Source organism: Palaemon carinicauda, chromosome 25, assembly GCF_036898095.1.
Source record: "Palaemon carinicauda isolate YSFRI2023 chromosome 25, ASM3689809v2, whole genome shotgun sequence".
In the NCBI taxonomy this organism is placed as follows: Eukaryota; Metazoa; Arthropoda; class Malacostraca; order Decapoda; family Palaemonidae; genus Palaemon; species Palaemon carinicauda.
Genome location: NC_090749.1, coordinates 90,954,636 through 90,978,226, shown reverse-complemented (window position 1 = coordinate 90,978,226; position 23,591 = coordinate 90,954,636). Strand labels below are relative to the sequence as shown.

The window sequence follows — 23,591 nt, the reverse complement described above, 5'->3', positions numbered from 1 at the left end:
AATGTTAAATGTGATTCCTATTAGGAATCCTGTATTGTTACCTTTTTACCACTTTCTTTAAATTAAGAACGATCATATTATGATCGTTCTATTGTTTCGACTGGTGACAAGAGTTGAAGTCTGGAACCCGTCGCTGGATCAAGAGAGAGTCGGCTCCAACATATACTAGTGAACTAATGAGAATTGACTTAAAAAGTACTTTAATTTTCAAACCGAACTGAAGAGGTTACACGAAGAAATATATACAGGTAAGAAAGTGGTATGATTATCTATAATTAATTGAAATGCATTGCGTTAGGAATATAATCGCAATAGTATCGAATATTTTGGAAAATCCACTCTATTATCGAAGATTAATCGTCTTCTTTTACATCGTCTCCCATTATCTTAATTGTTGTTTTGTTATATATAAACTAACATCCCTTTTCACAGCATAGCAGCATATTAAGAATGCATCACCTTCTACTCTTCTTCTAGTAGTGTGCCCACAATCACAGTGTTGTTGAGAGAGCAACGAAGAATTTCAGTGTTGTGGAGAGAGCAACGAGGAAATGTAGCGGTGGGTGCCAATGTAGTCAGACGAGGTAGTCCAGAATGTACCTGAATTTGCTAAATACAATTCAGTATTACCTTGCCAGGAGTGAATCCAGTTTCGAAGCAAGCACAGAGTTGAGACTTTGTCTTAGGGTAGGGTAAAGTTACGGCAGTGGAATGGGGTCTACCCCTCTCCCCCCGGGGTAGGGAAGGATACAGCTCCTTTGTTAGGTTGGGTGATGTTTCTTATTTTTTGTTTCCCTTTTTAAAATGTCTTTTTAGAATATTGGAGCCTTTTCATATTAGCGGTCAGTTCCCCCCCCCCCCCAGCATGCAATGCAATTGAACACCAACTAACGTAAACTTCTCCCCCCCCCCTTTACGTAACCTACAAGCCGTGTCCTTACCTACTTTATGTTAGCCCCCTCTAAACCCCCCCCTAACCCCCCCCCCCATCAGTGCCATAATCATAGTCGGCCGTCATCATATATACAGTTGGCCGCTATCATACATACACCCCAAAATATTACTCCCAGTCTGTCCCAACATACTACAAAGGCTCCTGCCTTAGCCTAATGTAGGCTATGTCCACTAACCTAACATAGAGCTGATATATACATACTCTGCCGTTTCCTATACAGTACAGTACCTACCCGTTCAGTACAGAATACATCCTGGCCAATGCCCATCCTTCTTAGCAAATGTTATAATTAACAGACTAAAAAATTGTTGACATAAAAATCTATTTGCCAAATTGTTGTTAATCTTGACAATTATTTGATAGGTCAGAAATAGGATGAATTAACGACCTGTCTGCAAATCTACATAAGACCCCATTATTATTGTTATTATTATTATTAATTATTATTATTATTATTATTTTTATTATTACATGCTAAGGCTATAGCCCTTGTTGGAAAAGCAGGATGCTATAAGCTCAGGGGCTCCAACAGGGAAAATAGCTCAGTGACGAAAGGAAATTAGGAAATAATCTACAAGAAAAGAAATGAACAATGAAAATAATATATTAAGAGCAGTAGTAACCTTAGAATAGCACTTCTACATATAAATTATGAGAATAGCCCATAGAGGAAAGGAAATACAATTACTGTAAATATACTACAAGAGAAGTAATGAACAATTAGAATAACATGTGTTCCGTACTTCGAATACAAAACCTACGCTATTTATTAGGGGTATTACTTTTGGCGAAGCTGAAATGATGAGCCATTAATGTTTAACGAGGGTTTACTACCCACACCACTAGTTAGCAAGGGTAGAGGGGGGTAGCTTGCTACCCCCCTCTCACACACCTGTGCTTGAGCCTCACTTTGCTCTCGGTTTGGATGGTGGTCGGACGTGTCCCGCTCATTCCTCGCCGTCATATTGGCACCCGTTTAATTGCTTTTGTTCTTTCTTTTACTAGTTCTGTACATGTGAAATTGGCCTCTGCGATCATACGCACCCTGCCCTGGGTTTCCCGACCGCCCCTGTGGAACATTCATGTCGGCGGTCGAGACTGATCCTCACGCACTTTTGTCCTTCTTGTAGGGGCCAACGGTGTGATAGTAACAAGAAGTGTAAGTGAGTTGTCTGGTCCCCAGTGGGAGAGGTTTCGCAACGGCGGAAGAAGAAGTCCAAATGGGATATTTCTCCTTCGAAGGTTGCTTCGAAAGGAGAAAAACCCAAGGCCTCTTCTTCCGTTGCCCAGACCTCCTCCGAAGCTCCCCACTCGGTCGGGTCTCTTTCGAGAGACCGTCGAGTGGTAGCGTAGATCGATGTATTGTTAAACCAACCTCGGGGCTCGAGAGATGACGTTGCTTCCCCACCTAGCGAAGCAGCTCCATCTCTCCCCCCCCCCCAGGGGAGGATATGTCACTGACCTACCTTTTTCTAGCTTTGGTCCTCCTTGGGGCTTACGGGCTCGCCCTCCAAGGAGGTTTTGCTTAACTACATCCGATTAGGGTGCCTCTGTCAAGCATGCGTTGTCACCGTCAGAGGTGATCCTCTGTCTCTTGTCGACGTTGTGGTGTCAGGAGGTATCCAATGCGGTATCACCCATCACCCTCTTCCACTCCAAACTCTACGGTAGCTGACGGCTATAGTTTCTTCCGTTCCTGTTCAACCTACGAGGGAGAAACTAAGTCCATCGTCAGTCTCTCCTGTTAGTGTTTCTTTCCCCTCGGGGGAGTTCACTTACAGAGACTTCTCTTCGGAGGACTGCAGAAGGTCAGGTTGCTGATACCAACGGCCCCCAGAGGGCGCATTCTTCGGAAAGCTCGCCTTCCTCTTCGCCATAGAGGCCTTCCTTCACCTGCGGGGAGGAGGCGCCTCTTTGGTTCAACATCTTCGATTGCAGTCCCCCGCAGAGGAGCGTCTAGAGCAATCATTCATCACTGCTCCTGCATTGGTCCTGGACCTTTCTGCAGATCGTTCACAATCTCCTTCGGTGGAAGTGTCGTTCTTTTAAAGGACACGTTGACCTTCCACCCGACAGACCTGCCGTCGCCGTTTCTACATGGGCCTAACAAGGCTTCGCCCAAGCACGCTTTGCGCGCTAACAACTACGCGCCCACTAGACCTGACGAGCGCTCTATAGTAGCTCGTCAGGCCCCATCACTACGTGTGGATATTCACCATAACCCTACCACAGGGCATCAAGAGCGTACGTGCCAACACGCGCATACGCTCCAACAGGAGCATAGCTCCATCACGCCGCTATGCGCGCCTTCATGCGCATATGCGGCCACATTCTCCTGGGAGCCCTGTGCAAACTGCGCCCACGCGCCCTTCGCTTACGCGCCAACAGTCCTCCTACGCTCCCGCACCCATCTGCGCACTAATACTCACAATGCGCGCCATCAACCTCCTGCGCAACGGCGCTCCTCTCGCGCGCCAACATTCTCCTGCCCACGCGTATACGTGTCCAACATCTAACTCTCGGGCGTGCCATGCTTGCGATCATCATCCTACGCGCCAGGTAAAACCAGCGCGCCAACTGTCAACAGATAGCAGGACTTCCGGGAAGTCAGCAATGCTGTCTTCTCTCATGCGCCAACCAGTACCAACGTGCCAGCGCTCACCCTTCTTTTGCCTGCATCCACAATGATACGCGCTCGCGCCCTCCGCACACTCGCCCTCCGCACACTCGCCCATCCTCTCCAAGGGATGCGCGCCAACATTCTCCCGCGCTTCCGCACGCTGCACATGATTCAACTGTGGGCCCTCGGCTAGGGAACTTTCTCCTGCGCGCGCGCCCTACGGCCGGCACAGATGCACGCGAACACACTCCTGTGCGCACGCCCCGATATTCTCCCTCGCGCGAGCGTCAATATCCTCCCGTACACGAGACTACTGAACGATGTACGGCAAGGTTGCCATCGCCTCATTCCCCTCCCTGCAAGCGCATACCACTGCACACCACCGCACATTGTGGGAGAAGGGAAACTTCCAGTGGGGTCCAGGATCCTAAAGCTACCACAGGCGAACCCACCAATGATAGTGACTCCTCCCAGGGATCCTTCAATCCCTTTCCCTTCAAAAGGTATTTTGGTTCGGTGCCCTGATCAGAGCTGTAACTCAGGCCTTCAAGCCTGTCTTCTCTGAATTGGGACTCAGAACCATGGCTTCTTCTACCCCTTTGAAGAGAAAAAGAGGAGTTCCAGATGCGGTCACTTCCCCAAGGGTGAAACTGACTCCACGCAGACCTTCGAGGCAGGTTCCTTCTATTCCTCAGACTGCCTCTCCTTCCTTTTCGGACGAAGATTTCCCGTCCCCAAGGGAATCACGCGAGGAGAGACTTTCCCCCTTCGCACCAATGGAGGAAACCTCTCTTCGCACTGAGGGGTCTACTCAGTCGGGGATTGGAAGGAATATGCCACCCTCGTCAATGTTGGAGTCTTACATCCTTCCCAGGAAGGAATTTAAAAGACTCCAAAACATTGCCTAAGTCCTCTACTATGACTAGGATGGAGCCAACTAGCCCCTCAGGGAATGTCCGCGACTCTCCCCAAGAAGAGCCTTCGGGGATAGAAGGAGACTTCGCTGCAAGTTCTACAACAGGAGGAGACCAGCAAAAGTCAGAACATGCGTTTTGGCAAGTTCTGACTCTAATGAGGGCTCTCAACGGGTTTTCCGACCCAGAGATCCCTCCTCGAGAGGGCAAAGACAGAGCTCTCCTACATGCCAGTGCCATCTATCCTGCGCTCCAGCGTTCTCTTGCGTGCCGGAACTCTCCTGCGCGCCAGCGCCCTCCAGCGCGCTAGCGCTCTTTGTTGCGCCAGCAATCTCCAGCTCGCCAACGACCTCCTTCGCGCCATTGTTCTGCGCGTCCATGATCTCCAGGGCATCAGCATATGCCAGCTTGCCAGGCCAACAGCACTCTACTGCGCCCTAGCACTTTTCTGCTCGGTAGAGCTCTTCACTGCGCTAGCCTTTTCCTGCGCGCTAGCGCTTACTAGCGCTCTTCAGTGCGCTAGCCCTCTCTTGCACACTAGCGCTCTCCACCGCATCAGCATATGCCAGCGCTCGCCAGGGTGCCAGTACTCTATTGCGCGCCATCCCTCTCCCACTCGGCAGTGCTATCCTGCCAGCGCTCTCCTTCCCACCAGTGCTCCCTTGCGCGCTAGCACTTTCCAGCTCTCCTCAGCGCCAGCGTCTCCAGGTAGCTAGTACTCTCCTGTGGGCTAGCGCTGTCCAGGTTGTCAGCGCTCTCCAGTGCCTCAGCACTCCCCAGCGCTTCCACACTCCGCAGCGCATCAGGGTTTGTTACCTCGCCAGTGCGGTACCACTCACCAGCACGTCAGCACTCTCCAGCGCATCAGTGCACCCATGATTTCCAGCGCATCAGCATTTGCCAACACGACCGCACTCACAAGCACATCAGCGCTTTCCAGCTCACCAGCGCTCTTCTGTGAACCAGCGCTGTCCAGTTTGCCAGCAATGTCCTGCGCGCCAGTGCTCTCAATCTCACCAGTGCAATCCACCTCGCCAGTACTCTCCTGGAATGCTAGCGCTCTCCGGCTCGGCAGAGTTCTCCAACTCGATAGTACTCTCCTTTGCGCCACCACTCGCCAGCTGGCCAGAGCCCTCCTGTGGGCCAGCGCTCTCCAGCTCTCAAGCATGCTAATACTCTCCAGTGTGCCAGCGCTCTCCAGTGCATCATCGCTCCTCAGCGTGTCCACGCTTTCCAGCACCTCAGCGTTTGACAGCTCGCTGGCACTTCAGCGTCCTCTAACTCACTATCGCTCTCCAACTTGCCAGTGCTCTCTAGCTCCTCAGCACTCTCCAGCATGTCAGCACTCCTCAGCGCATCAGCGTTTGCCAGCCCGCCAGCGCTTCCCAGCACGACAGCAATCACCAGAACGTCATCGCTCTCTAGCTCGCCAGCAATTTCCTGCGGGACAGCTATGTCCAGCGCGCCAACGCTTTTCTGCGTGCCAGTAGTCTTCAGCTCGTCAGTGCTCTCCTGCCCACTAGCTCTCTCCAGCTCGCCATCGCTCTGCAACATGCCAGTAGTCTCCAGCACTTTCCTGCACGTCAGCGCTCTCTAGCGTGTCAGTGCTTTTCAGCGTATCAGCGTTTACCAGCTCGCCAGGACATCATCGCTCTCCTGTGCGCCAGCGCTCTCAAGCTCGCCAGAGCTCTCCTGCACCCCACGACCCATCGGATCGGCAGTGCTCTCCAGCGCGTCCACGCCTTCCAGCACCTCAGTGTTAGCCAGCTCTCCAGTGCTCGCAAGCACCACAGCACTCACCAGCACGTCAGGGCTCTCCAGCTCGCCTGTGTTCTTCTGCGCGGCAGAGCTCTCCTACATGCCAGTTCCATCTATCCAGCGCACTAGCGTTTTTTTTATTGTGCCAGCACTCTCCAGCTCGCCAGCGACCTCCTTCATGCCGGTGTTCTCCCGCGTGCCAGCGCGCCCATGCTCTCCTGCACATCTGCATATGCCAGCTGGCCAGCACTCGCCAGGACGACAGCCCTCTACTGTGCCCCAGCGCTCTTCCGCTCGGTAGAGCTCTTTACTGCGCTAGCCTTTTCCAGTACGCCAGCGTTTACTAGCGCTCTTCGGTGCGCTAGCCCTCTCTTGCTGTCTAGCGCTCTCCACCGCATCAGCATATGCCAGCGCTCGCCAGGGTGCCAGCACACTACAGTGAACCCTCGTTTATCGCGGTAGATAGGTTCCAGACGCGGGCGCGATAGGTGAAAATCCGCGAAGTAGTGACAGCATATTTACCTATTTATTTAACATGTATATTCGGACTTTTAAAACCTTCCCTTGTACGTAGTACTGTTAACAAACCACCCTTTAATGTACAGAACACTTAATGCATGTACTACAGCACCCTAAACTAAAACAGGCACAAATATTAAAGGCGATTTTATATCATGTGTTTCCTAAACACCTAAAAAGCACGATAAAAAATGGCAACCAATGTTTTGTTTACGTTCATCTCTGATCATAATGAAGAAACAAACTCATTTAGTGTACACATATATGTACGTATAGGTTAGTTTTTGCATCGATTATATTGATTATACAGTACTGTATGTTGATTTTTTTATTACCAATGTTTTAGTTTACGTATTTTTCTTAGGACTTCCAAATGAAATGTTTTTCTTTATGACGCCGCCTGAAACGACGGCGTGTACGCTCAGTAAACAACCACGCTCAGAACAAACAAGGCATTTAACGCGCATGATGATAGTGATAAATAATGATACAGTACATACAGTATTTACAGTAAAAGCATTTACAAAATATGTTACCTTACAAATATAAATTACTTGTACGTAGCAAAGCAGGAAAACAATTTGAGAGAGAGAGAGAGAGAGAGAGAGAGAGAGAGAGAGAGAGAGAGAGAGAGAGAGAGAGAGAGAGAGAGAGAGAGAGAGAGAGAGAGAGAGAGAGAGAGAGAGAGAGAGAGAGATGTTTTACGTACGTAAATGTAAATTTTAAACAAAAAAAATATGATAGGTTACAACATGTAGACTTTTAAAACCTTCCCTTTAACTTAATGCATACAGTACGTACATTACTAAACTATAAAACAGGTTAAAGTAAAAAATAAAGATTGTTACTGTACTCACCACGAAAGAAGTTCAAGAAAAACTTGAATGGCGATGAATTTGCTGCACAGTAGAAATGATGATGATGAAGCTGATGATGTGTTCTACTGTGCAGTCAATGATAGTATTTTACGTCTCTTCAGACGGAGGTGTCTTTTCCTGGGACACCTCTTCAACTTCTTCAATTTCTTCCGAAGGCGTACTAGCAGGAGGAACTGGCTCTTTTTTGCGAGGCTGGAAAAACATTGTGATCGGAAGTTGTTGCCGCTGCTTCTTTTTTCGATCCAAGAGCATCCTGTAGGGAGTCGTGATGTCATCGACCTTATTTGAGAATTGCATCGAGCGAACCATATCCTCGTCCCACTCTTGTAACATTTCTTTCGCCTCCTTCATATGGTTGCAGAACTTGGCAAGCCGTTCTAATGTTAAGCCCGTTTCTTCGACATTTTCTTGGGTCTCTTCCTGGGTACCCTCACTCTCTTCCTCACTTGCCGATTTCGTCAGGTCTTCGAGGTCTGCGTCAGTTAGGGGCTGGGAATGGCAGTCCAACAACTCGTCGACGTCTTCAGTCGTCATGTCGCCAAACCCGTCACCCCCAATTATGGCAGCCAACTGCACAGATTTCCGTATTGCAGAGTGTTGGATTTCCGACGGAGTAAATCCCTTGTCGTCGTAAACAATATCGGGCCACAGCTTCTTCCAGCTCGCATTTACGGTTGCAGGTTTCATCTCTTGAAGTGCCTTTTGAATATTCTGCAGGCACGTGGCTATGGTGTACTGCCGCCAGTACGCCTTCAAGTTGAAGTCTTCATCCTCGTCATCTTGGGCAGCATCCACACACGCAACGAGGTCCGCCAAGGTATTCTTCGTGTAGAGGGCCTTGAACGCCCTGATAACCCCCTGGTCCATTGGTTGAATTAATGACGTGGTGTTGGGTGGCAGGAACTCAACCTGAACGCCCTCACGCGACAGGTCAGTTGCGTGTCCACCAGCGTTATCCATAAGGAGAAGGATCTTGAATGGCAAGCCCTTCTCTAAGAGATATTCATGGACTTGCGGGATGAAACACTGGTGGAACCAGTTGGAGGTCAGCATCTTCGTAATCCATGCTTTTTGATTATGCATCCAGTACACGGGAAGGAGATTCTTATTTTTATTTTTCAAAGCGCGAGGATTTTTCGACTTATAAATAAGCCCCGGCTTTAACAAAAATCCAGCAGCATTGCCACACATCACGAGGGTAACGCGATCCTTGAATGCCTTAAAGCCAGAGGCTTTGGCTTCCTCTTTGAACAGGAAAGTTCGCGACGGCATTCTCTTCCAAAACAAGCCGGTTTCATCCATATTAAAGACTTGTTCCGGCTTGTATCCACCTTCAGCGATAATGTTCTTGAAAGTCTGGTTCACGTAAGTTTCAGCAGCGGCAGTGTCAGCGGAAGCAGACTCCCCATGCAGGGAAACGCTTTTCAGGGCGAAGCGTTTCTGAAACTTCGCGAACCATCCTTTGCTTGCGGAAAAACGTTTCTGAGGCTGGGAATCAGTGGATGTCCCTGGTTGAGGATCATCTGCATCATCATCATCTTCAGCATGGTTGCCGTCGTCCTCTTTAGGTTCCTTTGCAGCAAAATTCTCATATAAGCTCAAAGCCTTTGTTTGGATGGTGTTCGTATCCAACGCTATGTTCTTCTTCCGGCAGTCGGCAATCCACACAGCTAAAGCACCTTCCATGCGTACGATCGTTTTATTACGCGTTGTAACGACTCGCTTCGCTGATCTGCTAAAGGTGATTGCAGCAGTCTTTCTAATGTTCGCCTCGTCCTTCTTGATGTAGCGAACGGTGGATTCGTTGATGCCAAAATGGCGGCCGGCGGCCGCGTAACTTCTACCATCTTTTAACATGTCGAGAAGCGTAACCTTCTCAGCTATCGTCATCATCCTTCGGTGGCGTTTAGGCTCACTACCAGCCTTACTAGAAGCAGAACGCTTGGGAGGCATTGTAACAGAAAGTTCAACAAAAAGTTCAACTTAAAACAGTCGCACACAGCACAGATTAAACTTCACAAAGTTAAGAACGTCTACTCAGCAATACGCGGAAAGAGAAAGTGAACGATGCAGCTCCGCGAGAACTTTGATGCTGCGGGTAGAAGATGCGGGCAAAACACCAATCACAGGCTAGATAACAAAACTTGAGTTTTGATTCGTCATCTATCAGCGCTTGAACCAATCACAACCCGTCTTACAGTACTATGGCGCGTTGGTTACTCATAGAAGATGCCCCCGCGCATACTGAACGTACGTAGATTAAGTACAATACCGTAATAATAATAAATAATGATAATAATACTGTACAGTAATAATAATAATAATAATGATTAATAATAATAACAATAATAATTTTATTAACAACAACAACAATAATAATAATAATAACAATAATAATAAAAATTTACGTACGCTATTTTACGCCTCTCTCTCTCTCTCTCTCTCTCTCTCTCTCTCTCTCTCTCTCTCTCCTCTCTCTCTCTCTCGTACGCTTACAGTATTCGAAATGTGATTTTTGCAACAAAGAATATTATTGGATGCAGTACTGTACTACGTACGTATACATACAAAAGATTCATGGAAAAGAAGCACATCCATTACAGTACACACCATTCTAATATGGTATGACTGCATCTGATTTGCGTTTCATGTTCGATTTAATTTTACTACGTACTGAATTATCGTATGATCACATTCTCTTTTCGTGTTTTATTTCTTTCTGTGCTGAATTATATATCATATGTAATGCAATGAACAATCAGTAAGAGCAGATATTACTAATTACAGTATTAATGGAATTACAGGTAACAAAATATCGTATTTGGTTGTCTTCAGATTTCGCGGTATTTTCGAATTTTCCGGAAAATCCGCGATATGTATATATATATGGGTTATGGGAAAACCCCGCGAAGTGGTGAATCCGCGATTGTCGAACCGCGAAGTAGCGAGGGTTCACTGTATTGCGCTCCATCCCTCTCCCACTCGGTTGTGCCGTTCTGCCAGCGCTCTCCTTCCCACCAGTGCTCCCTTGCGCGCTAGCACTTTCCAGCTCTCCTCAGCGCCAGCGTCTCCAGATAGCTAGTACTCTCCTGCGTGCTAGCGCTGTCCAGCTCGTCAGCGCCTCCTGGGAACCAGCACTGTCCAGCTTGCCAGTGCTCTCGATCTTGCCAGTGCAATCCAGGTCGCCAGTACTCGTCTGCAACGCTAGCGCTCTCCAGCTCGATAGAGCTCTTCAACTCGCCAGTACTCTCCTTCACGCCAGCACTTCAGTGTTAGCCAGCTCTCCAGTGCTCGCAAGCACCACAGCACTCACCAGCACGTCAGGGCTCTCCAGCTCGCCTGTGTTCTTCTGCGCGGCAGAGCTCTCCTACATGCCAGTTCCATCTATCCAGCGCTCCAGCGTTCTCTTGCGTGCCGGCACTCTCCTGCGCGGCAGCGCTCTCCAGTACACAAGGGCTTGCCAGCGCCCTCCAGCGCACTAGCGCTCTTTATCGCGCCAGCACTCTCCAGCTCGCCAGCGACCTCCTTCACGCCATTGTTCGCCTGCGCACCAGCGCTCTCCAGCGCGTCAATGCTCTCCAGTGCATCAGCATATGCCAGCTTGCCAGCGCTTGCCAGGATGACAGCACTCTACTGTGCCCCAGCGCTCTCCCGCTTGGCAGAAGAGCTCTTCAGTGCACTAGCCCTCTCCTTTACGCTAGTGCTGTCCACCGCATCAGCATATGCCAGCGCTCGCCAGTGTGCCAGTACTCGCTTGCGCGCCAGCACTCTATTGTGCGTCATCCCTCTCCCACTCGGCAGTGCTGTCCTGCCTGCCAGCGCTCTCCTTCCCACCTGTGCTCTCTTGCACGCCAGCATTTTCCAGCTCTCCTCAGCGCTAGCATCTCCAGGTAGCCAGCACTCTCCAGCGTGTCAGCGCTCCTGAGCGCTTCTACACTCTCCAGTGCATCAGCGTTTACCAGCACGCCAGCGCACCCCAGTACGACAGCGCTCTCCAATACGACAGCAATCACCAGAACGTCAGCGCTCTCTAGCCCGCTAGCGAATTCCTGCGGGCCAGCTCTGCCCAGCGCGCTAGCACTTTTCTGCGTGCCAGCGGTCTCTCACCCACTAGCTCTCTCCAGCTCGCCAGCACTCTGCAACGTGCCAGTGGTCTCCAGCGCTCCAGCACTTTCCTGCGTGTCAGTGCTTTCCAGCGCATCAGCGTTTACCAGCTCGCCAGGACGTCATCGCTCTCCAGTTCGCCAGCGCTCAATAGCTTGCCAGGGGTCTTCTGCTCGCCAGCACTCTCGTGCGCGCTAGTGCCCTCTGGTTTGGTAGTGCTCTCTTGCACACGAGCTCTTTCCAGCGCATCAGCACTATCTAGGGCATCAGTGCTTCCATGCTGGCCAGCGCATCAGCGTTTTCCAGCTCTCCAGTTTGCCAGTGCTCTCTTGCGTGCCAGCTCTCCCCGTCTCGCCAGCACTCTCCTGAGCCCCAGAACCCAGTGGATTGGCAGTGCTCTCCAACCCGTTTGGTTACCCAGCGCATCCACGCCCTCCAACGCATTACACGTAGTGCTCTCCAGCGTGTCAGCGGTCTGCAGCACGTACACGTCCTCCAGCACATCAGTGTTAACCAGCTCTCCAGTGCTCGCCAGCACCACAGCACTCACCAGCATGTCAGGGCCCTTCAGCTCGCCTGTGTTCTCCTGCGCGCCAGTGCCATCTATCCAGCGCTCCCCAGTGCGGAAGCGCTCGCCACTGCATCAGCGTTTGCCAGCACATCAGCGTTATCCTGTTTGCTAGCGTTCTCCTGCGCGCCAGCGCTTTCCAGCTCGCTAACACTCCTGCGCACCAACACTTTCCAGCGAGTCCACGTTACCCAGCGTATGAGCTATTGCCAGCTTGCCAGAACACAAGTGCTCGTCAGCACAACAGCACTCGCTAGCATGTTAGCGCAATCTAGCTCACCAGGGCTCTCCAGGTTTCTAGTGCTCTCGTACATGCCAGCACTATCCAGCTTGTCAGCACTCCAGCTAGGCAGTGCTCTCCTGCGTGTGAGGGCTCTCCAGCTTGCCAGTAATCTCCAATGCGTCAATGCTTCCCAGCGTGTCCACACTCAATAGCTTATATGCGTTTGTGAGCTCGACATCACCCACTGTCATGTCAGCGCTCTCCAGCTTGCTAGTGCACTCCTGCACGCCAATGCACGCCAGCACTCTCTTGTGCACCGGTGCTCTCCGTCTCGGGAGTGCTAACCTGCGTGCCAGCCCTCTCCTGCGCTCCAGCACTCTTTATTGTGCCAGCGCTCTCCAGTGCATCAGCTTATGCCAGCCTTGTAGCGCTCGCCAGGACGACAGCATTGTATTGCTTGCCTGCGCTCCCCTTTGTGCCAGCATTTTCCAACTCGTCGGCAATCTCGTGCTTGTCACCGCTATCCAGCTCGCTAGCACTTTCTTGTGCCCCCAGCTCTCTAGCGCTCTCCTTCGCGCTAGCGCTTTTCTGTGCGCCAGCGCTCTTCAGCGCGGCTAGCCCTCTCCTGTGCGCCAGTGCTCGTCATTTTACCAGCGCTCTCCAGCGCATCAGCATATGCCAGCGCTCGCTAGGGCGACAGCACTCTCTTGTGCGGCAGCGCTCTCCAGCTCACCAGCACTCTATTATACGCCATCGCTCTCCCTCTCAGCAGTGCTCTCCTTCGCACCATTTCACCAGTGCTCCCCTGCGCGCCAGGTTCTCCAGCTTGGCAGCGCTCTCTTGTGTGCAGGAACCCTTTGGATCGGCAGTGCTCTCCAACGCGTTAGCGCTCCCCTGCGCATTCACGCCCTCCAGCATATCAGTGTTAGCCAGCTCTCTAGTGCTCACCAGTACCACAGCACTTACCAGTATGTCGGCGCTCTCCAGCTTGCTTGCTCTCTCTTATGCGCCAGCACTCTTTTGCACTCTCCGGCTCTGCAGCGCTCTCCTGTGTGTCAGTGCTCTCTAACTCACCAATACTCTACAGTGTGCCAGTACTCTCTTGCGCACCAGCGCTCTCTAGTGTGCCAGCGCGTCAGCTCTCTCCAGCACGATAGCACTCACCAGCACGTCAGCGGTCTGTTGCTTGCTAGTTGTTAACTGTGCGCCAATGATCTCCAGATTGCCGGCGCTCTCCTGCTTCCCAGCACTCTCCAGTTTGCCATCACTCTTCTGTGCGCCAGCGCTCCGCAACCCGTCCACACTCTGCAGCGCATAAGCAATTGTCACGTCAGCACTCACCAGCATGTCAGTGCTCTCCAGCGCGTCAGTGCTCCCCAAAGCATCCATGATTTCCAGCGCATCAGCGTTTGCCAGCACGACAGCACTCATCAGGGCATGAGCGCTTTCCAGCTTGCATTTGCTCTCCAGTTTGCCAGCGCTCTCGATCTCACCATCGTGCCAGTGCTATCTAGTTCGCCAGTACTCTCCTGTGCGCCAGCGCCCTCCAGCGTGTCAGCACTCTCCAGTATGTAATCGCTCTCCATCGCCTCAGCATTTGCTAGCTCGCCAGCACGTCAGCGTTCTGTAGCTCACTAGCGCTCTCCAGTTTGCTAGTGCTCTTCAGCATAAGCCACGCTCTCCAGTGCATCAACGTTTGTCAGCTTGCCAGCACCCATCAGAACGTCAGCACTTTCCAGCTCGCCAGTGCTCGCCAGCGCTCTCCAGCGCACCAGCTCTCTCCAGCGCGTCAGCACTCTTTTGCATGCCAGCACTCTCCAGCTCGTCAGCGCTCGTCAGCGCTCTCCTACGCGCCAGCTCCCTAGTGCTGTCTAATGTGCCAGTGGTCTCCAGCGCATCAGCGTTTGCCAGCTCACCAGGACGTCGGCTCTCTCCAGTTCGGCAGAGCTCTCCTGCAAGCCAACGCTCAATAGCTCGCCAGGGGTCTCTTGCGAGCCAGCACTCTCCTGCGCTTTAGCGCTCTTGGTCTGGCGTGACTCTCCCGTGCTTCAGTGCTCTCCATCTCGGTAGGGCTCTCCTCCGCGCCAGTGCTCTCCAGCTCACCAGAACTCTCCTGTGCTCTAGTGATCTCCTTCTCGGTAGTGTTCTCTTGTGCACCAGCGCTCTCAAGGGCACCAGCTCTCTCCAGCGCGTCAGCACTCTAGAGCGTCTGCGCTTCCATGCTGTCCAGTGCATCAGTGTTTGCCAGCTTGCCAACACTATTGCACGCCAGCACTCTCCTGCATGGCAGAGCTATCCAGCTGCCCAGTACTCTCCTGTGCGTCAGCGCTTTCCACCTCACCAGTGCTCTCCTACCTGCCAGCATTCTCCTGCTTGCCAGCACTCTCCTTCTCGCCTGCTCTCTCCGTCTTAGCAGCACTCTCCTGCGGTACGGCACCCCCTGGATCGCCACTGGTCTCCAACGCGTTAGCGATCCCCAGCGCATTCAGGCCCTCCAGCATATCAGTATTAGCCAGCTCTCTAGTGCTCACCTGTACCACAGCACTTACCAGTACGTCGGCGCTCTCCAGCTTGCTTGCGCTCTCTTTTGCGCCAGCGCTCTATAACTCTCTCCGGCTCTGCAGCGCTCTCCTGTGCGTCAATGCTCTCTAACTCGCCAATACTCTCCTGAGCGCCTGCTTTCTCCTGCTCACTTGCTAGCTTCGATCTAGCACTCTTTTTCTCGCGAGTGTTCTCCAGTGCACCAGTACTCTCTTGCGCACCAGCGCGCTCTAGTGTGCCAGCGCGTCAGCTCTCTCCAGCACGATAGCACTCACCAGCACGTCAGCGTTCTGTTGCTTGCTAGTTGTTTCCTGTGTGCCAACGATCTCCAGCTTGCCTGCGCTCTCCTGCTTCCCAGCACTCTCCAGCTCGCCAGTGCTCTCCAGTGTGTCAGCGCTCCTCAGCAAGTCCAATCTCCAGCGCATCAGTGTTTACCAGCTCGCCAGCGCTCGCCAATAGGACAGCACTCACCAGAACCTTGGTGCTCTCCAGCTCGCCAACACTCTCCTACGTGCCAGCTGTCTCCGGCACTCTCCTGCATGCCAGCAACCTCCAGCTCTCCAGTGTTCTTCAGCACGCCAGATCTCTCCAGCGCAGCAGCACTCTCCTGCGTACCAGTGCTCTCCAGCGCGTCAGTGCTCCCCAGCGTGTCCCCACTCTCCAGCATATCAGTGTTGCATGGGTTTGCAGACTGTGGCCAGATATAGCACGCAGACCGCCTAGTGTCCGAATGCCGACCACATTCCAATGTTCACTACACAAAAAGATAAAACAGTAGAATAATCATAAATCTGGGTAAAAGGTAAACAATCAAGAATGAACTGGGCACTGGGCACCACCCCTTGATTTTATACTGGGCAAGGGGACCCAGCTAGAATATTACTTCCCTCTTATCTTCCCTATAAATAGCTAAAGGTTTGTAACTTTATGAAAAATAAGAATTATCTCTGATTTCGTCATGTCATTATTTTTACTTCCTCTCCTAATGTTCATAATGTACGAATAACTTGAAATAAAGAAACATCCTGCCAAAAAAAAAAAAAAAGCAGGCAGTTCCTCTTTATTTAAAATACTTTACCTAGCACATCCAAGAGAGGGACGGTAAATTCGAGAAAAGATGAGAAATTCTAAGGTTGTAGCTGGGTCCCCTTGTTCAGTATAAAATCAAGGGGTGGTGCCCAGTGCCCAGTTCATTCTTGACTTACCTTTTGCCCAAATCTCTGGGTATTTCACCTTATTGTTTTTGTTTAGTGAAAAGGTGTTTGTTCTGTAACTGACATACAAACCTTAGCTATTTAATAGGGGTTATTACTTTCGGCGTAGCTGAAATGACAAGCCATTAGAATTTTAACGAGGGTTTACTACCCCCCGCTGACGTGCTTGAGCTCACTTTGCTCTCGGCTCGGGTGGTAGTCGGATGTGTCCGCTCTCACCCTCGCCTCTCTGACAGCCATTAATGTCTTTTTGCTTTCTCTCCTACGGGTTTGAGTGTGAAGTTGGCCTCTGCGAACATGCGTAAATGTCCTGGATTACCCGACCACCCTTGTGGTACATTTATGTCGGCGGTCGAGACAGACCCTCACACCCTTTGTCCTTACTGTAGGGGACAACGGTGTGATAGTAGTAATAAGTGTGGTGAGTGTAGGGAGTGGTCTACCTCTCAGTGGGAGAGGTTTTCTCGGCGACAGAAAAAGTAGTCCAGGCGGGATATTTCTCCTTCGAAGATTTCTTTGAAAGGAGAAAATCCCAAGGGCTCTTCTTCCGTTGCCCAAACCTCCTCCGAAGCTCCCACTCGATTGGTTTCTTTCGAGAGACCGTCGAGTGGTAGCGTAGACTGTGTTTCTGTTTTCCGATCACGGGGTTCGAGAGATGGCGTTGCCTCCCCTAGCGAGGCAGCTCCACCTTTTCCCCTAGGGGAGGATTTAAATGTCAATGTAACTGATTTATTCCAGCTTTGGTCTTCCTTGGGGCTCGAGGGTTTGCCCTCCAAGGAAGCCTTGTTTGACATCATCCGGTTGGGTGCCGCTGTCAAGCAATCGCCGACTTTGGCAGAGGTTGATCCTCTGTCTATTGTCGACGTTGTGGTGTCAGAGGTATCCAATGCGGTATCTCCTAATACCTCTGCAACTTCTCAACCTGCTCTAGCTGAAGGCTTAGTTTCTCCCGTTCCTGCTCAACCTACGAGGGGGGAACTAAGTCCAACAGTCTCTCCTGCCGGTGATTCTCTCCCTCGGGGGAGTTCACTCACAGAGACTCCTCTTCGGAGGACTGCTGATGGTCAGCTTGCTGACCCAATGTCCCCCAGAGGGTGCATATTCGTAAGGCCCTCCTTCCTCTTCGCCAGAGAGGCCTTCCCTCACCTTATAAGTCGGTGAGGAGGCACCTCTTCGGTTCATCATCATCAGTGCAGTCCGCCACAGAGGAGCCTCGTCATCGATCTCCGACTGTTCCTGCTACGACCCTGGACCTCTCTGCGGATCGTTCGCGATCGCCTTCGGTGGAAGGTCGTCCTTACAAAGGGCATGCCGACCTTCCATCCGTCAGACCCGCTGACCTGCCGTCACCGTTCCTGGCTGCTGATGCGCTTTGAGCGCCAACTAAACCTGTTATTATAAAACAGGCACCGGTTCCTTCGGGGCAACAAGGGCGTACGCGCAAATTAGCACACACGTCCCTTACGCGCCATGCCAAGCATGCGCGCCAACGTTCTCCTGACCTCATTGAGGATTCGGAGATAGCGCGTTAGCGCTCTCCTGCTGCTGCTGTTGCTGATATAGCGCGCCGGTGCTCACCTGCGTGCCAGTGCGCACCTGCTGCCGAGGTTCCTGATAAAGCGCGCCAGTGCTCACCTGCTGCCGAGGTTCTTGATTAAGCGCGCCAGAGCTTACCTGCTCGCCAGCGTGCCACTGCGCGCCCTCAACCTACTGCGCGCTCTCGACCTACTGCACGCCATGCGCGCCAATGTTCTCCTGCGCGCCAGCACTCATCAACGTGCCAGCGGTCTCCTGCGTGCCCACGATCCTCGGATCTGGGTGCTGTAGGGAAGTTTAAGATTTTCCCTACTCGCCAGCGTTTGCCAACGCGCCGTCTGCTTTCACATGCGCGCCATCCCTCGCCAGCGCGCAGTCGCCTACACGCACCCACGAGGATGTGCGCGCCCTGCGTGCCCACGCCCATCTCCCACAGCAGTGGTGCATCGCCAGCCTGATGTGCGCCCAAAAGAGGCCCGCCAACGTACGCGGGTTCCAGCTGCGCGCCCGCGCGCAAGAGATATCTCCTGCGCGCTCCCAACGACATCTTCTAGAGCGCACGGGCTCTTCATCCTGATCCTGCGCGCGCGCGAACATTCAGCCTCACGCGCGCAAGCGCGCAATCTGCTTCCGCGCACTCTCCAATATCTCCTGTGCACGCTCCTACGCGCCATCACTAGTTCGCGCGCGGGCATCAACAGTCTCCCGCGCGCGCGCATCAGCAGTCTCCCGCGCGCGCACATCAGCAGTCTCCCGCGAGCGCACATCAGCAGTCTCCCGCGCGCGCACATCAGCAGTCTCCCGCGCGCGCGCGTGCCCGCACCAGCAGTCTCCCGTGCGCGACCCCGGGTATTCCCCATTGCGTGAGCGCCAGCGCGATCGTCAATGCCCTCCACGCGCAAGGCTGCAGGACAATGCGCGGTAAGGTCGCCATCGCCGCATTCCCTCCCCCCGAAAGCGCAAAACAGCGTGCTCGCCGATAGGGGGGAAGGTTCTAGAAAGTTCCAGGGACATTTCTTCTTTGTCTTCTTTTTCTTTTCAGGCGAAACCCCCTTTGGAAACTCCTCCCAGGGATTGGTCGATCCCTGTCCCTCCTGAGGGAGTGTCTGACAGCGCAGCCATCAGCCAGCAGCGTTGGTTTGGGGCACTAATCAGAGCGGTCACGCAGGCTTTCAAGCCTGTTCTCTCTGAATTGGGCCACAAATCCTTGGCTGCGTCTACTCCCCTGAAGGGAAAAAGAGGAGTTTCAGACGTGGTGACTTCTCCGAGGACTAAGCTGTCTCCTCGTAAGCCTTTGAGGCAGGCCCCCTCTCCCCCCAGACTTCCTCCCCCTTCCCTTCGGACGAGGATTTCTCGTCCTCAGGGGAGTCACGTGAGGTGAGACGTTCCCCCATCGCACCAATGAGGGAAACCCCACCTCGCGCTGAAAAGTCTTCTCGTGTAGGGGCGGAGAAGAGCCTACTTCCGTCGTTGTTGGAGTCCTGCATCCGTCCCAGGAGGGAGTCGGAGGACTCCAAGACAGTACCGAAGTCCTCGTCAAGACTTAGACCGGAGCCAGCCAGTCACTCGGAGAACGTCCGCGAGTCTCCCCCAAGAAGAGCCTTTGGGGACAGGAGACTTTGCTGCTAGTCCTTCCGGAGGAGAGCTGCAGGAGTCAGAACATGCATTTTGGCAGGTTCTGACCCTTATGAGGACTCTCAATGGGTTTGCCGACCCAGAGATTCCTCCTCGAGAGGGCAAAGACACGGTCTTGGACCGATTGTTTGGGACTCAAAAACCCTCTAAGGCCAGTGCAGCTTTGCCCTGGTCTCAGGGGGTTAAGAGTACCAGGGACAAGATCGCAGTCCAGCTCTCTGAGCTAGCCTCCTCCAGCCGATCCAGTGCCGGCAACAAGCTTCTCCCACCTCCTTGTGTACAGCAGAGGAGGTACTTCGAGATCTTAGAGGATCCTTGTTTAGCTCTTCCCCTTCACCATTCTTTGGAAGAGCTTACCAGGGGAGTCCCTCTTGAGAGACTCTCCAACCGGCAGGTCTCATTCTCGGCGACTGTGATCCTTAATCAGGAGAAGGTTACGAAGTGTGCCATGTGGGTTAGATATCTGGTTAGGGACCTTAGGTATCCTGATACGTTTGGAGGATTTATCCAAAGAACGTACCAGGAAAGCTATAGCGTCTGTTAAACCAAATTAAATGGAAAAGTCGACTGACGAACGGCCCGGTGGGGCGGGTACTAAACTATAATAAAGCTAGATGCTAAACTTGTTCGTAGACTGGACTTGCTAGCAAAAAGTACCATGGGAATAATAACCATAATGATAATGACGGTTCAAAAGGCATAAGGCCAGGGACTTAACCAAGAACCTAAGTGACAGAGTACAAAACGGGCAGACAAAGATGAATTCCCCAAACAAACAATGGCCGCCGTGAAGGGCCAGACGGGAATGATAAAACAGACTATACTGAATATAAAACAAAAGCCCGGTACTACAAAAAGCTGTCAAAACAAACTATGGTACTTAACATTGGAATGGGTGAAGACATGACGAAATAAATCCACGAGTGTGAAAATAGCCGAGAGCACCAAAACAAAATTCCACAATGCCGCAGTCCAAAAAGAAGGATGTTGTTCAGATGGCGCTCGCGTCGGGGCATGGGTGGTGTGGCTCTGGTGGGTTGGCTAGGGCCTTTGTATCGGCCCATCCCTTTGACGAAGGAATTACAGTAACTAAATGGAAGACAACCTGTGAATAGTGGATTTCACGCGCCTTTGCTTTATACACGACACCCACAAGGTGCTCGCGCGAGGGTTGTAACCTCTGCATTCCATGCTTTTATATTTCTCTGGTATAATTGGAAGGTTTTATCAGAAAAGGTATATTAGAAGGACCCTTTTTACCGGCCGCCACAGGTCTCTCCCCAGAAATAGATTTTTCCTTCGTCAAAATCCATTTTTTACTCAGGCACTCGCACGATCGAGTTTTTGGCCCACCAAGTCTCGAACTTGTGGGCAAACACCATCCTGAAACGTCGGGATGCGGTGTCTGAGAGGTTCCATCAGAAGGTCCCAAGCACCGAGATCAGCAGGCTCAGACATTCTTCCGTGATGGGAACGAACCTGTTTGAGCCTAAGGACGTGGAGCATGCCGCTGAGAGGTGGAGGAAGTCCCACCAAGACTCCCTCCTACATAGGGCTTTGATATCCAAGCCCTATAAGCCTCCAGCACCCCAGCAGCCCCGTCCTACCAAGACCACGAAACCGACAACGGCAGCGAAGACAGTGGTGTCTAAGCCCTTCCTGTCAAGGACAGGAAAGGCAAGAAGCCCTCCAGGGGAGGGAAGAATCCTAGAGGGAGCAGCCGAGGCCGCAAACGCTAGGATTGGCAGTGCCCCTGCATGTCCACCAGTGGGGGGATGCCTTCAAATTTGCGCAGACAGATGGCAGCAACTCAGGGCCGATTCCTGGACGATTTCCTTAATCAGTCAGGGATCTTGCGTCCCGTTCACAACATCTCTACCTCCCCTGATGACGAATCCAGTTTCATTGAGCTCCCTTGCCATGGGATCAGCAAGGGGGCAGGCCCTTCGGGCAGAAGTCCAGACCATGTTGAAGAAGGGCGCTCTCCAGGAGGTCCTCGACGGGTCCCCAGGCTTCTTCAATCGACACTTTCTTGTAAAGAAGGCGTCTGGAGGCTGGAAACCAATCATCGACCTCTCGGCTCTGAACAAGTTTGTCAAGCAAACTCCGTTCAGCATGGAGACCGCAGACACGGTCAGACTTGGAGTGAGACCTCAAGACTTCATGTGCACACTGGATCTGAAGGACGCGTACTTCCAGATCCCAATCCATCCGTCTTCAAGGAAGTACTCATGATTCAGTCTAGACAACAAGGAGTACCAGTTCAAGGTGCTGTGTTTCGGTCTCTCCACAGCACCACAGGTTTTCACCAGAGTATTCACCCTAACATCGTCATGGGCACACAGGATCGGCATCCGTCTCCTCCGTTATCTGGACGACTGGCTGATCCAAGCAGACTCAGCGTAATCCCTTCTTCGACACCGTGACAAACTTCTGGGACTTTGCCAGGATCTGGGGATCATGGTAAATCTCGAGAAGTCCTCTCTGCTTCCCACTCAAAGACTGGTATACCTAGGCATGATTATAGACACCAATCTCCACAAAGCCTTCCCATCAGACGACAGGATAGCAAGGCTGAGGAAGGTCGCAAGCCCTTTTCTGAGACGAGAAGAGCTTCCAGCCCAAGCGTGGTTACGTCTCCTCGGTCACCTCTCATCTTTGGCTCGTCTAGTTCCCAACGGTCGCCTAAGGATGAGATCTCTCCAGTGACGACTCAAGTCCCGGTGGAATCAAGTTTGCAATTCCCCGGACGTCATGATCCCTATGCTACCTGTGGAATGGACGGACCTCCAGTGGTGGGTGACAGACGAGAACCTACGAAGAGGAGTGGATCTTCTCGTCCTCCCCCCGCATTTGATGCTGTTTTCGGACGCCTCAAAGAAAGGGTGGGGGGCCCACGTTCTACACCACAGGACCTCAGGCCTGTGGTCAGAATCAGAAAAGTGCCTCCTTATAAATCTTCTAGAGATGACGGCCGTTTTCTTGGCCCTTCAGCAGTTCCAACAATACCTGGCTGGTCACTCTGTGGTGGTGATGAGCGACAACACCACAGTAGTGGCTTACATCAACAAGCAAGGAGGTACCTTTTCAAAGCAGCTATCCCATCTTGCAGTAGAGATACTGAGATGGACCGAAGCCCACTCGATTCCACTATCGGCACGCTTCATTCCAGGCAAGAGGAATGTGCTTGCCAACAATCTGAGCAGAGCATTGCAGATAGTGAGTACCGAGTGGTCTTTGGATCGTCTAGTAGCCAACAAAGTCCTGACTTTGGGGGGTTCCCCGACTGTGGATCTGTTCGCGACAGCATTGAACTTCAAGCTTCCACTATACTGCTCCCCAGTCCCGTATCCCAAGGCGCTCTGGCAAGATGCCTTCCAACAACGGTGGGACAACATCGACGTGTACGCCTTTCCCCCGTTCTGTCTGATGAGGGTGCTCAACAAGACCAGAATATTTGTCAATCTTTCAATTACCCTCATATCTCCGCTATGGCATCACGTGGAATAGTTTCCAGACCTTCTGCAACTCCTAACGGAACTTCCGAGAGAACTCCCTGCACGACACGATCTACTCAGACAACCACATGCCAACATCTTCCAAAAAGCCGTAGCTTCGCTACGACTTCACGCCTGGAGACTATCCAGCATCTCCTCGCTGAGAAAGGATTTTCGCAACAAGTTGCGATTAGGATGTCTTGACATCTGTGAAAATCATCCGCATCTGTCTACCAGGCAAAGTGGAAAGTCTTCTGTGGTTGGTGTCGTGGAAGGGGTATATCTCCACTCGATGCCACTATTCCAACAATAGCGGAGTTCCTCGTGTATTTGCGGGAAGAAATGCGCCTTTCAGTCTCGGCGGTGAAAGGCTATCGTTCAGCCTTAAGTCTAGCCTTCAGGCTCAAAGGAATGGACATTTCTTCCTTGCTGGAACTTTCCCTCAGTCTGAAGTGAGACCTCCATGGAACGTGGTTCGAGTTCTCAGGTCTCTTAAGAGACCTCCCTATGAACCATTACGCCAGGCTTCAGATCGCCACCTAACTTGGAAGACGGTGTTCCTACTAGCTTTGGCATCGGCCAAGCGAGTCAGTGAACTTCATGGTCTCTCATATGACATCGCCCATTCA

The 23,591-nt window shown here is 52.0% G+C and overlaps 1 protein-coding gene across 3 annotated transcripts in view; it reads left to right on the top strand.

The window, feature by feature from the left end:
• Window positions 1–508: 508 nt before the first annotated feature.
• The window catches only part of LOC137618695 (zinc finger protein 888-like), a 169,878-nt gene continuing 146,795 nt past the window's right edge, over window positions 509–23,591 (top strand). For 2 of the 3 annotated variants that reach the window (XM_068348857.1, XM_068348856.1), the window contains exon 1: window positions 509–687. The gene's annotated coding sequence lies outside the window, so the exon portion shown is untranslated. The remainder of the gene's footprint in view (window positions 688–23,591) is intronic. The other variant, XR_011039796.1, reaches the window with a different exon arrangement.